This window comes from Mauremys reevesii, linkage group 4 (assembly GCF_016161935.1).
Source record: "Mauremys reevesii isolate NIE-2019 linkage group 4, ASM1616193v1, whole genome shotgun sequence".
Classification (NCBI taxonomy): Eukaryota; Metazoa; Chordata; order Testudines; family Geoemydidae; genus Mauremys; species Mauremys reevesii.
This window is the reverse complement of record NC_052626.1, coordinates 58,046,684-58,059,412: the sequence shown is the minus strand read 5'-3', so window position 1 is coordinate 58,059,412 and position 12,729 is coordinate 58,046,684. Positions and strand designations below refer to the sequence as shown.

The following is a 12,729-nucleotide window of genomic DNA, read 5'->3' as shown; positions in this document are numbered from 1 at the left end:
TTAACACCGAGGCACACAATAGTTACTAACAGGTTCATACTTAGCACAAGCCACCCTTATTGCTTAACACATCCTATTCCCCTCATTTTCAGCCTTATTTAAAATAATTTATCATATTTGTCAAGCAAAATCTCTTATAATTTGTGCACATTATGACAGGTACATATTGGTATCCCCATTTTCCAGATGCAGATACTGAAGAACAGAGAGGTCAATAGCCTGAGTTTTCAGGAGTCCCAAGTTTCCATAGCTACAATGAAGTCAATGGGAGCTGCAGGTGCTCAGCACATCTTAAAAACAGGCTGTAAGTGACTTATGTAAGTTCACATAGGAAGTCACTGGTACTTGGGAGAAGAGAACCTAGGGGTGCTAATTCTCAGTCCCCTGTGCTAAGCACTGGACCACAGTGCACAGAATCGAACCAACAGAGATTCCAACTCTTTTCAGAAGCAAACCCTACAGCCAAGTTAAAATAAAATCATGCCTCATTAGAATGCGGTCAGCAGCTGTGGCACATATCAGTTGTGTGGTTTTTCAAGGTAAATGAACTCGATCTGACCCTTTGGAAAATGTTCTCAATGCAAAATAGAAAAAGTTTCAACACCAGTGTTACCTCAAGAGCATTTGTTTTACTAACTTCTTATAAGTAAATGAGAAAATGTATATGAGAGCAGAATAGCTCCTCTCTACAGAACTGGAGTATGTCAGACAGCAATTTGGTCATTCTGCATTTAGCAGAACCAAAGTAAAATATAACTACTTAAACCTATTACACGTTTGTCGGGTCACATAAAAAGTTTTCATTTATGAGAAAGGAAACTGTATATTGCCTAAAGGGAAACGGAGTTTTTGGAATTGATCATGGTTTCTAAATTTACAGACTTGGCCTCTCTATCCAGAAATGAGTAATCTGATTAGCAGTAAGTATGTTTACAGATAACATCATATCACTTAAAATTCTCTAGAGTGTGCACGAGAAAATGTGCATGGGAAAATCTGAAGATCTCCTAAACCATTTAATAGGCTGGTTTGGATAAACCTTGTGTAAATGCTTTAGTATGTTAATTGTCAGCTGGATTAGAATTGGGTGCATTGCTTGTTACTCTAAGACTAATTATTTTTCATTTGTTTACACTGAACTGTTTTTACCATCTATTAGCCCAGTCACCTACTTGATCCATCACCAAAGGATAGCATAGTAAGAGAGGCTTCTCTTGAATGCACCCATTATACACTTGTGATGTATACACCTCCAAAAGCCATGATTTCATCTTCAGGGAGTTCAGTTTCCATAATTTTTTATTATTAAACATACTACATCATACATTACTTATTCAGGATGAAGTTAATATTCAAAGAACATGGCTAAGGATTCTGGCTTTCTGGCTAGGTAGCCCTCTTCCTCTGAGTTCAGTAAAAAGGGTGACCACATTTCTAAATATCTATCCTCTTTTGGCGCTTCTCTTGTGTAATACTTGGTGTGAAAGCTTTTCCATTACAAGAACAGTCCAAATGTTACTATACCACAATTCCACAAGAGGGGAGGGGGTGTCACATTTTCCAGTAATGTGCAATACAGAGTCTTGCTGCTAACAATAAAAATGAGATTAATTTGTCATTCTGTTTAAAATGTAGATCCTTTACTGGATCATTAAGTAAACAGGTCAGGAGATCACTAGAAAGCTGACATTATGTCATAAGACGAATCTCTTCACTAATTTCCTCCAAAACCATGTAATTCCTGGACAGAACCACCATGTGTTGCAAGTATGTTCCCATTTCCCTGCAACCCCTCAAACAGAGTGCCTCCCTAGTAGCAACAGTGTGATGGATCTTAATATTTCCTTGAAGTCAGCTAAAGGCCAGAGTTGCAGACTTGCCCAAAAAAGAAAAGAAAAAAAAAAGGATAAAGCCAGACACAGCCATGACTATGCTGAGGAAATGCATTGCCACTATACACTCATTGGTGGTCTGTGACAAAAGAAGACAGATGATGATAGAAATACTAATAGGAATGAAAAGTGACACTTCTGAAGATGATGAATATTCCTATCTTAAAATCCCAGGAATTTTTGACAACTTTTTTTCACTAGTGAGAGAAAGTGATGAGCCAGCATTTAAGAAAATTAGAAATTCTTTGGGCCTAAATCTGGGCTTTCCTGTGGTCCTATTACAGCTGTTGGTTACAAAGCCAGCTAAAATGGCCCTCGAGAATACAGTCCTGTGCAAGGCTGGAAAAGGAGCATTCAGGCTAAGTAGTTGGGTGCAGGAGGGAGTATGGCTCACTCCCACTTTTCTCTGCACTGATTTTTTGTTTCAGATTACTATTTTTAAATCACTGTATAAGGTGTGACATATAGTAACATTACTGGTCTCTCTTGTTTACTTTTGTTTTATCCTTCATTTTGCCTGTTTTAGTGTTTAAACGAATGTGCATGCTATAAAGTCGTGCAAAAAAATGCCTTGAAAAATGCAGGCTGAATATTTTGAGTTTTTTTGCATATATGGCTCCTTCCATCCCACAGAGTACATTACAGTGTCCTATTGTAAGCCATTACCGGCAGTAGTGTATTAGGAATGTAAAGTTTTTGTGTAAATATCTGATATTGGGGATTGGGCAGATGGATAATGGAAATTAAGAATGACTATTGCTCAGGGAGTTAAATGAATCATAGTAATAATACATTTCCTTTATAGAGAATTACTAAGTTTCCATCATGTCATAGTAGTCTTGCCATGTTATTAATCAGTTTTGCTAATGAACTGCCTGCAGAAGATGTTTAAAACCTCTTATCATATTAATAGAATGGTCATGTTGTAGTAGCTGATTTATGATCAGAGTCCCATAACACATCAGCTATGTCATCACAGATCCAGTCACTGAACTGAAATATTTAAAAATACTTCCTTTTACCTAGTAATTCTGGCTAGCTTTCTACATTGGTTTTCCTTCTCTCTGTCTCGGGGATGGGGGGAAGGAGAATTTGTAAACATTTTTCTGTCTCCCTGTTGTATGAATTTGATGCTTATGAAAGTGAGATGAACAGCACTGAAACCAAACATATTGGGACAAATTCTTCAATGACAGGTAACCTGTGCAATCCCCAGAAGCCAGCAGGGCTACCAGGATTTTAAGTCAGGGCAAAATTTGGCTTCACTTGGAGTTTTGCCTGGTTGAGCAGTGCTTGCTGGGACTTTAGCTTGTTCTTTTATTTCTACATGAAAAGAGTAAATGTGGCCCAAGAGACAACGTGTAATCCAACATAATATGAAGAAAGCTGATGAAAATTACATGGCAGGTTTGGAAAAGTAAATCTCTAAGGATTTTTTAGAAGGCATTCAAAATCCACAAAATAGTTTGGAGTTTACTAAAGCTTTGCAAGTAAGTAGAAGGTCAAATCAGGTGAAAAAGGACAGTCCGGGATTAGATATTTAAATCTGATCCCACCTCAGCCTTCCTGAGCGTATTTGCAGTGGCTGTTTTAAACCCTTGTAATCTAAAATATATTACAAACTTCAGCCTAGATACCCCTTCCCCTGGAAATAACATGGAGAAGTGAGACAAAACTCCACAAGGATGCCCTGGGGGTGGGGAGGGGGTTTCCTAGAACTGCTGAACAGAGCCATTGTGTTAATTTTCGGGCTCAAGAGAGAGCAATATGCCCCTCTCAATCCCAATCCGTACTATCTGAACTAAACTGGATTCCAGTATCAAAGACATCTGTAATAGCGCCACCTGGTAACTCCTCCCCCTAATGTCATGTAACTATAGTGCCCTCCTGGCCAAGATGGAGTCCACTGTGTGGGGTGGGTCCAGCCATGAAAAACTGTGCCCAGAAACACAGCAAGGAAATGGTTTTCCACCCTGGGGGCACCTGTTTCAAACCCCGTGGAGTAAAAACACACACACTGGAGAATAATAGAACGAATATAGGACAGGGGAAAATGTATTTAGAGGGATGAATGCAGAAAAACAACAGGGGGAGAAGATAGGGGGAGCAGTAAAACAAGGTTATATCCAATACAGGGACCCACAGGCCCATTGGTACCACAGTATGAAAGGGTAAACACTTAGCAATGTGTTTAGATTCTGAGTTCAGGAATCCTGGGCCAAGTTCCACTCCAGTAGTGAGTCCTGGGTGCTCCTGGTCGTCTTCAGCCCCAGGAAAACTTTCCCCAACAAACCCCTCTGATGCCGTCTTCTGCTGCCCTCTGTAAACCCACCCAGTAGATAACCACCCCATTTACCTAGCTACAACCTCCCTCCTTATTCCCAATGCAAGGTCACAAGCCCCAATATTCACAGCCCCATACATTTCTGCAGAAGCTGATTAAGGTTTCTTGGGGCCCTAGGACAGAGCAAGTCCTCCCCACCCCTTCCACATGTGACCACCCATGGCCCCACCCCTTTCTGCTCCTTCCCTGGGCCCCTGCCCCTGTTGCACCCAGGGTCCCCCCCCATTTTTCTCCCCCACTGCAGCCCCAAGACCCGAGAAGCTCTGTCCCCCTACTCAGGGCGGGTGCAACCATTTAGGCAAACTAGGTGGGCGCCTAGTGGTTGGGGGCACCTAAAAGCCCACTCAGGCGAGGAGGTGGAGTGAAGGTGAGCTGGGGCGGGGGGGGTGAGGGCTGCCCGCAGTAACGGGGGAGGGGGCGCACAGGGGAACCACTCACCGCCCCAGATCACCTCCACTCTGCCTCCTCTGCTGAGCACTCAGACCCCACTCTAAGTCTCCTCCAATTGGCACCGCAAGCCTGGGAGGGGAGGAGAATTAGAGCGGCGCCGGCATGCTCAGCGGAGGAGGTGGAGCTGAGGTGAGCTGGGGTGGGCTCCCCAGGCAGGGTTAGCTGCCGCGGCGGGCAGGGGGAGTCTCCCCAGGCAGGGTTAGCTGCCACGAGTCTCCCCGGGTGGGAAACTTCCTTGCACCGGCCCTGCCCCTACTGTAGGGTGAGAGCTCTCCCAGTCCTGAGGCTGTGGCAGATATTGAGAGCTCCTTCCGTCCCGGGGCCACAGCAGGGGTCCCAGTGCTGGGGCTTCCCTTGCTACACCCCCCCCCAGCTTCTGCCAGGGACAGGGTTGGGGGGAATGGGGGGCTTCCCCTGCAGCCCCCTGGCTTCTGCTTTCCCTGCATGCCTGGGGCTCCAGGGGTCCCTGGTTGGCTGGGGCCCCTGGGCATAGGTCCCGTAGGCCCAGTAGCTAATCTGTGTTTCTGGGTGACAGTTCCCATTTGGCTGCTCTCCCTCCTGGGCTTCAGGCTGGTTCTCCGCTGCTTTGCAATATGAGGGCCTACTTGTTTTAGGCCCTCTTGCTGGGAGCTCCAGACACACCCCACCTGTCGCTCTCCATCCCTCTCTGCTCCCCCTCACCTGGAACCACCAGCCTGTCCTCTGCCTCAGAACTGCGGAAGATCTTTAAAAACTCCTATCATATTAATAGAATGGTCATGTTACAGTAGCTCATTCACGATCAGAGTCCTCTGCCTCAGGAAGAGGTTTTAAGGGGGCTGTCCTCTCTAAACCCTGAGGGGGTTACACTCACAAACTCACCACTCTGCTACTAAAGAGGGATTATTCCCTATTGTGGAGTGTTGGGTTCACCAGCCAATCTAATTTTAATTAACTCAGATCCTGGGGCATTTAACTGTGTCCCTTCGGTTTTCTTGACATTCAGCCTAACCGTTCCTTTTATCCTGTTATTCCTACTCTAAGCAGGTATGTCACTCTTCTTGATATTCCCTCTTCAATTATTTGTAAATAGATATTGTAATCCTCATCACATTCGTTATCCAGTTCTATATTTTAGCAGCACACGTAATTTATAGGAATCTTATCAAAAACAGTGAGACAATATATCCATGTTGGTGTGGCTATTTATTTGTTAAACTTACTGCTTTTCACTACCGTCCAAGTTTGTGCTAGGAGCACTATAAACACAAAATATGGCACGGTCTTTGCCCTGAAGAGGTTATTTTCATAGCTGGGCCATATGTGTTTGCTATAGCCATATATTTTATTATTATTTGTATTACTGTAGTCTAGGAGCCTCAGTCATGGGCCAGCCCCCACTAAGCTAGGCACTGTACAGAACATCACTCGTTTTCTTCTTTTGTTTAGTACTTAGCAGCATTACAAAACATAGGCAGCCTTACATAATGCTTCCCTGCCTATCAATCTTTGCCACTAATCTACTCCATCCCTTCCCCCCATTTTTGTTGGATGTTTAACAAAAGCAATGCAGGATAAAACTTATCCCATGTTGTTCCCAAGTCTAATGTAATGTCTCTCTTCTTATTATACTAATAAAATTAATCAAACACTTGCATTGGCAAGATCTAATCTATTTTAATGGAATTTAAACAAGATTTCCCAGTATTGTAGAGGGTTGTGGTGATTTTTTTTTAATGGTGCCAACTGCATCAGAAAAATACTGGAGTTGCTTGAAATTTGCCTTAGGGCTTGACAGCAACATTATTATCATTGTCTCTCAAAGTCAGCAAGTCATCCAGACATACAAAATCAATCCAGAAACAGAATCCTGCAGTGTACACCATGGGGTATTGAATAGATAAATGTTCATCTGTAGAGATGATAGAAATGTATTAATGGTGATTCCTATGATCTTATTCACTTCCGAGACATTTTTTAGTTGTTAGGGTCAGGAAGTTAGGAGATGGAGAACAAAGATCCCTCCTGACAGCTTGTGAGCATCATCTATCCCATGGCAGTGTTTGCAAGAGAACAGTAGCATTGTTAATCCCGGTATCCTGGCTAATAGCCCAGTAAGCTGGCAAAGAGATCCAGCAGTGTGTGAGCATTTGGGTACTCTGGAGCAGGTGGTAAGAAAGAGAGAGAGAGAGCCATTCACCACCTCCATGCCATAGGAGAGAGCTGAAATGCTGCCTCCAATTTGTAGATAGGGGTTAGAAACGAGCTGGGGGAAGAGACTAGGGTAAAGAGAACTGGCATGTATTTTTTTGTTTGTACTGTTGTTGTAGCCGTGTTGGTCCCAGCATATTAGAGAGATGAGGTGGGTGAGGTCATATCTTTTATTGGATCAACTTCTGTTGGTGAAGAGCTACACAGGAGCTCTTCTTCAGGTCTGATATTACTTTTGCTGAGTTTTTAAAATGCAGGAAGTCACACTTTCTCCTTACCACTATAGGTTAAAGCATGCCCTGGATCACAAAGTTTGATTGTTCTTGCAATTTTATCCTAGCTAACGTAACTGCAGTGCTATCCTTATCTATACAAACATCTGGTACTTGACACTGTGTTCTGCTTGTCCTTATAAGGCAGGATCGGTGACATGTTCCATCATGATGAGCAAAGTGCCACCTTAGAGCTCTGAGTCAGTGACGGGAACTGGCCACTCATAAGAAGGGTAAGAATTTGTCTCCTCAGGTCAGCTTTGACATAATTTTTATCCAAATAAAATATACTCAATACTTGTTTCAAATGTTTGATTCATACTTAAAGTTGGCCTACCAAGCCTGGGAAGCACATCTGTGGCTGACCCCAATTTTGCTTCAATGTACTCAGAAGCTTGCCTTTTGAAACTCCCATGGAGTCAAAGGGCTTCTCTATATCTCCAGTAGTGACTGGGTTATTGGACTGGGATTAATGTGGCAAAATCTTGTTGAGACAAGAGGCTGATGTTGAGCAGCCCCACCCTGTGTCTATCTCACACACTTTCCACACAGTCTTATGTGTTGCCAAATTCAGCCTTGAGTTAGACATTGATTATATTGATCAATGAAAACACATCCGAGGAGAGGGGGGTTACACTTTTGCACTGAACTTCTACATGTCAATAGCTGATAAATGTTGTTCTACTATATGACTGAGAGGCTGTTTTGGGCTTAATGTATTATAACTAGGGATCTTTGCCTGTCACGAAGATTGTGGAAGTCACAGATTCAGTGACTTTCCGCGACCTCCATGACTTCTGCAGTGGCCAGAGTGGCTGACCCCAGGGGACAGCTACACTGGCCGCTGCAGGAGTGGCACTGCAGCCAGCCGCTGGGGCAGCCCTGGGCCCCTGAGCAGCGGTCCCAGGGGTGGTAGGAGCAACCACTGTTGGTGGCCTCCAGCAGCGGTCCCGGGGCAGTCGGAGCTGCTGCTGCTGGTACTGGCCAGCCCTGTCCCCCACCCCCAGCAGTGACCCCCCACAGCATACTGCCCAGTAGCGTCCCCCCACCCCTCCGCAAGATTTAGTTAGGGGTATTTATAGTATAAGTCATGGATAGGTCACAGGCTGTGAATTTTTGCTTATTGCCCATGACCTGTCACTTTTACTAAAAATACCCATGACTAAATTGTAGCCTTAATTAGGCTTCTCCAGAATGCATTAGCACATAACTCGTCCTTCAAATGTCTGAGGCAGCTAAGTCTCTTCTATGTATTTCATGAGGGTGAGAGAGAGAAAGTTAAAATCTTATTAATTTAAATAATTGTGCCTTATGTTAACTTGCTCTTTCCCCCTGTGATGTGGCAAACACCAAAGCACAGGTTTTCCCTCATACACAAAACCTCCACAGTCAGATATGTTTTTTAATAGTGTCTCTGTGTCCCTAACAGAGGGGCTTCAAATCATGGGTGGTCTAAACTACAGGATACATGACCTCACTCTAGCCTGACAGACCTAGAACCTCCTTTTTCCTGCCCATGAACATGCTGTACCACTGTGATATCTAGCCTCACACACACAAGGGATGACAAATGCTTTGAGTGTCTTCAACACTTCTCTAAACCATCCACCAGATGGAGATTTTGTGAGCACACCACCATGCTTACTCTTCTCCCACCCTTGGAAGTGTCACTGCAATGTCCTAACCCAAGAGCTGTTACCAAGGGACAGCACTGAGCCCTACACTCCTGACCAGTTTATAATCGTTAGCAAGTCCCGGTGACCATAATTTATACAAAACACATACTGTAATTCCCCAAATCATACCACTGTAGCATAATACAGGTTTAGTAAATTTTATTTATATATCAATTCTTTGCTGTTTTTCAACTAACAAAGCCAACACTATTGTATATTGATGAGTCTAACGGTTAGAAATACTAACTATACAGACAGAACTGTGTATCCTATAATGTGTACTAGCTAAAAATATTTATAGTGACTGTTTCCCTACCTTAATTGTTAATTGGTATATATCATTCTAGCTTTATGAATCAAACATTTACAGTGATCCCCATTTAATGCCCCCAAATTACCACAGCATGGTGCTTGATATACCATAGTATATTCCTGTGCTTACAATCCGAGAAAGTTGCAGTACTCTAGACAAGAGTGTGGTGAGAGTCAGAAAATGTTGAATTTGTCGTGATTCTATGTCGAGATTCTGCCCTCAAATACCTCCTTGCCATCTCACTAAAGTCCTATGGCTAGGCACAGATATGGGGATTTGCCAGGTTGTGTTAGTGAGGCATAGGTCTCTACCTGTGGAAAGACCACTAGTGAAGTTAGCTTGTATACCCCAGAAAGTGGACAGGGTTGACATGGGAAGGGGCATGGCCATGGGGTCCCGGGAACATAGAACATTTTCTAAGCCGTATTTGCTATCTGAGCTCCTACACCCACTTAAAGTTGTTGACTCAGAAGAACTCCTGATGGAAGGTGGCAGTGTAAAGACCACTGGCCCATTTCAGGGGCCTAATCTCCTCTAAGATGCAATAAATTGTGTCTCTCGGTGAAAGAATGGCTGAATTAAGCACATAACATACAAATATACAAATGGAGTCACTCTGTTGCTTTTAAAATTAGATTTGAATCTAGTGTTTCACTTTGCCTCACAATTTTTTTTTAAAGTATTCCTGCTAGATATAATGCAGATAGGTGCAATACCTTTTTATAGGCATTGGAGCTCTGTTTGATCAGCTGTTAGGTCACTTGAATATACACTAGTATTAGGCTTCTTTGAATAAACTGAAATTGTGTGATCTGACTCTTTATAATTCATCTTTGTGATGGATCTCACTGTTAATTCATAAAGAGCATATTAGCAAGATCAGTTTTGGGGGGGATTGCATTCATGCAACACTCCTCCCCCTCTCCCAGCTTTTCTTGATGTGAAAAGATCAAATGTTCTTCTGGGAAATTATGTGTGTCATGACAAACTATTTTTTCATTAATGTAGGGTGTTTGGAATGAAGACTCCATTCCAATGTCTGGAAGATGAAGTGGTAACTGGTTGCCCCTGGCATGTCAGAGGCATTGACTTACCTATTGGTTTGAGGAGCCTGCATTGCTGATCAAGTGATGGTATCATTCTATGTTGAGCTGATTGTAATTTGTGGAGATGGCCTGTTCATAAAAAACAGAAAAACACTTCAGAAACATTTACCCTCAAAGTTTCCAGAATATATTAAAGCCAAAGCTTTCCTAAGAGCCAGTAAAGATAAGCAATTGAGACTATCAGCTGTGCATGTTTGTCTGGGATAGGAAAGTGATTCTGTTCATTCTTTTTGCATCTAAGTTAGAAAAAAATATGACCTAATCTTTGAGCATTTAAGAAATTGTATATAGAAGTAATCTATACACAATGGGCCTGGTTCTCATTTTACTTATACTGATGTAAATCAGGAGTAACTCTTCTAAGTGAAAAGAACAGGAGTACTTGTGACACCTTAGAGACTAACAAATTTACTTCAGCATAAGCTTTCGTGGGCTACAGCTCACTTCTTCAGATGCATAGAATGGAACACACAGACAGTAGATACTTATACATACAGAGAACATGAAAAGGTGGAAGTATGCATACCAACTGGAAGAGTCCAATCAATTGAGATGAACTATCGTCAGCAGGAGAAAAAAAAACCTTTGAAGTGATAATTGAGATGATCCATAGAAGGTGTGAGGAGAACTTAACATAGGGAAATAGATTCAATTAGTGTAATGACCCAACCATTCCCAGTCTCTGTTTAAACCTAAGTTAATTGTATCTAATTTGCATATTAATTCGAGTTCAGCAGTCTCCCTTTGGAGTCTGTTTTTGAAGTTTTTTTGTTGCAAAATTGCCACCTTCAAGTCTGTCACTGAGTGGTTAGAGAGGTTGAAGTGTTCTCCCACTGGTTTTTGAATGTTATGATTCTTGATGTCAGATTTGTGTCCATTTATTCTTTTGCGTAGAGACTGTCTGGTTTGGCCAATGTACATGGCAGAGGGGCATTGCTGGCACATGATGGCATATATCACGTTGGTAGATGTGCAGGTGAATGAGCCCCTGATGGCGTGGCTGATGTGATTAGGTCCTATGATGGTGTCACTTGAATAGATATGTGGACAGAGCTGGCATCGGGCTCTGTTGCAAGGATAGGTTCCTGGGTTAGTATTTATGTTGTATGGTTTGTGGTTGCTGGTGAGTATTTGCTTCAGGTTGGGAGGCTGTCTGTAAGCGAGGACTGGCCTGTCTCCCAAGGCTGCTACTCTGAAACTCTTCTCAGTGAGATCAGAATCTTGAGATATTTTCCTGTCTGGAAGAGAATTTTTGCTGGGTTGTGCTGAAAATTCTTGCTGTTGGTGGGTCTGTGTTGTCTGGCTGCCAATTTGCCACCAGCACTAATTAAAATTGCCCAAGTACAAATACTCTGTACTGTTTTATTTGGAGAACAGCAAGACTGGAGCGATGGGTTTGCTGACACAATGACAGCTAGGCCTCTAGTGTCTTTCTTTAGAGAATACATTGGCTAAAATTATTGCATTCATTGTATGTGAGAGAGAGAGAGAGAGAGAGAGAGAGATTAATTGAACCGGCAGCATGAAAGCAGATATCTTATTAAGTTGACTTGCAATGCATGTTCCTCCAGTACACATGGATGTAGCTAGTATGTCTTGACATTTCTATTAAAATGGATCAGCATTCTGTTGAAAACTACTAGAATAAAACATTGCTTATTCAAAAGACAGAGGAATGGGACACAAGTAAGAGTAATATACAAACCCTAATGTCCATATTTAATGAGGATCATTAGTGAAACAAGAATGGAAATGAGAACACTATTGCCCACAGTTAACATAAACATTACATTGTTGGCTTTTCACATATCTGTAGTTTAAAGACATTACGCACAATTTTTGAAGGTACAGTTCAGGTAAGTATCCAAATATCTGAACCTCTTAAACTTCAGAAAAAAATAGTTGAGCATCTCATAATTTCTCAAGAGATCCCAAATACTTTCTGGCTTCAGCCAAGTAGAAAATATCATGATAGATGTTTTCCTCCTGGTATTTCAGTATTTTAATCCTGGTGGAAGTCAGAGGTGGTTAAGACATTCAAAGATTTTTTTTTTCAAGTTAAGCAAACATTTTTTAAAACTAAAAAATAACTGAGTTTTGTTCAAGTTTCAATGAAAATCAGGTTGGTTCTTCTTATATCCAGACTAGTTTACAGACCCTACCTCAGACTTTAAGGAAGTCCATATTTAATCCTCCAATTCTCAAATGGTATAAAGTGACATGGTGCTATTTGGAGCTACACTGCTATATACCAGCTAATAATTTGTCCCTTAAACTTTATGGCTTTGACCCTTTTCTAATAATAATCCATGTACATTTATTACTCATTCCTTTGATCTACTTTATTTGCAAGCATTCAATCCAGTTTGAACCTGAATATTATTTTGTTTGTGGTGATTCACTGTTTTAAAATAAATCATGTCTTCAACCCATCTACCAGGACTGTAAAAATTAATTAAAAAGAAAATGCTAAAGTCAGTGGCAAA

At 42.0% G+C, this 12,729-nt stretch overlaps 2 long non-coding RNA genes across 3 annotated transcripts in view; one reads left to right on the top strand and one right to left on the bottom strand.

Moving 5' to 3' along the window:
* LOC120402945 overlaps positions 1 to 12,729 on the bottom strand; it is a 65,540-nt gene that overhangs the window by 3,475 nt on the left and 49,336 nt on the right. For both annotated transcript variants that reach the window (XR_005597379.1, XR_005597378.1), the window contains exon 3: positions 10,232 to 10,312. This is a non-coding gene — a long non-coding RNA (uncharacterized LOC120402945). The remainder of the gene's footprint in view (positions 1 to 10,231; positions 10,313 to 12,729) is intronic.
* LOC120402944 overlaps positions 1 to 12,729 on the top strand; it is an 87,577-nt gene that overhangs the window by 59,228 nt on the left and 15,620 nt on the right. Inside the window, exons 4-5 of the long non-coding RNA XR_005597377.1 lie at positions 187 to 304; positions 7,293 to 7,381. This is a non-coding gene — a long non-coding RNA (uncharacterized LOC120402944). The remainder of the gene's footprint in view (positions 1 to 186; positions 305 to 7,292; positions 7,382 to 12,729) is intronic.